Below are 2,029 nucleotides of genomic sequence, written 5' to 3'. Positions count from 1 at the left end.
CAATTAAATTGGGATCCTGGCAGGGAGCTGGGCACGTTATTTCTATAAAATCTCCCTGGGTGTTTTCAGCAGATATTCAGGGTCAAGACCAACCCATGTGAGGAAGAGGTGGAGTGGACAGAAGGATGGATGCAGTGAGTCAGACACTGAGAGCTGAGCTATACTGCAGGTGGTCTCTTCACCCTATGAGCCCCACCCCAATCCACAAGCACTAAGGGAGGTTGGGCAGCTTTAATATGTGCTAAATAAAGTGTTCAGGGAAGATGAGTCCACAAACCCAACGGGCTGTATGATACATTCCAGTAGGAACTGCGTCTGGATGATGGGTTTTTTCTTGCAGTCTGCACTGCTGTCTCCCTTTATTACTGTAGGCCAGTGGCTCTCAACCAGGGGCAATTTTGCTCCTTGGTGGGCATTTGGCAAAGCCTAGAGATATTTTTTGGTTGTCACAGCTGGGAAGGGGGGTACTGCTACTGGCATCTAGTGGGTAGAGGCCAGGGATGCTGCTAACCATCCTATAATGTACAGGACAACTTCCACAGCAAAGACTTATCTTGCCCCAAATGTCACTAGTGTCAAGGCTGAGCAACCCTACTATAAAGAAACAAGAGTCTCCACTAGGTAGACCCAAAGCCTGGAATACATACACCCCTTCTCCAGGTCAGAGTCTGCCCCTGACTAGGCATAGTAGGTTCAGAGGATCTCAGACTCTTAGAGCAGGAAGAGGCTTCAGAGACAATCTAGTCCATCCCAGACCCAGTAGAGTTCTTAGCGGAGTCCCTGGGTAGTGCAAATGATTAAGCACTTGACTACTAGCCAAAGGTTTTTAGTTCAAACCCACCTAGAGGAGTCTTGGAAGAAAGACCTGGTGATCTGTTTCCAAAAGGTCACAGCCTTGAAACTCATATGGAGCACACAGTTCTAGTCTGCACACATGAGGTTGCCATGTGGCAACTAACAACAACAGAGTTCTTAGGACAATCTTAGAACAAAGCTACAAAACATTTACCAAACCATGCTAACGCTCTGCTTGCTTGACTGCCCTCCCAGGTAGAACCCACGTGGCAAGTTAACTGAAAGTGGCATTCTTTGCTGCAAATTCTTTTTTTTTTTTATTGAGCTTCAAGTGAACGTTTACAAATCAAGTCAAACTGTCTCATGTAAGTTTATATACACCTTACTCCATACTCCCACTTGCTCTCCCCCTAATGAGTCAGCCCTTCCAGTCTCTCCTTTCGTGACAAATTTGCCACTTTGCTGCAAATTCTTACTTACTGATTTAGCAAATATTTGTTGGGTGCCCTGTATGTTCAGGACATGGTGCCTAATTTCCTTGCCGAAACTATTAACCACCCTGAGACAGTTCTTTCAGTGTACTTTAAACCCAATCTAAGATCCGGGCAAGACACACAGGCTCAGGCCCAGCAAAATCACCCCCAGCTGCTAGTTTTAGGGTGGTTTTATTGTTTTCTGGCTCATTGGGTAACTTGGCAAAGTGGGATCAGGCCTGGAAAGAACCGAAGGAGACCCATCCTAGAGTGACTCCCTGGGCCGCACAGGGGCGAGGCTCTGCTCAGCTTTAAGCCCAAAGACTGGTGCCCAGCCTTGCTGCCAGCCTGAAGCCACTGTCTTTCCCTAGGACCAGCTTCTGCTTCCAGCTTCTGCTCATGCAGGCTCATCTCACAGGTGGCCCACGCCAGCCCCAGCCACCCAGCATGCATAGGCCTCCCCCGCCTCCTCTCTGCGCTGCTGCTCTGTTATTGACAAGAATAAGCACATCGTTGTAACTTGCCACAGAAATGGAAATGGCTCAGGGGGAGAAATTGGGAACGTTTTGTGCTCCAGGGTCACAAAAGATTTAAAAGTCATTCTCCCTACTGGAGATCTCATTTACAATGGGCAAGAGCAACAACAAAATAAAAACCTGCAGAATGGATTGTGCAGTAAAGGGAAATGCTGCAGAGGCAAGACAAGTGGAGGCGAAGAAGGATTGAGGCCTGAGGGGCTGGGGGTGCTGGGGGCTGCAGGA

This window comes from Elephas maximus, chromosome 10 (assembly GCF_024166365.1).
Source record: "Elephas maximus indicus isolate mEleMax1 chromosome 10, mEleMax1 primary haplotype, whole genome shotgun sequence".
NCBI lineage: Eukaryota > Metazoa > Chordata > Mammalia > Proboscidea > Elephantidae > Elephas > Elephas maximus.
Note: the sequence above shows the minus strand (reverse complement) of the source record.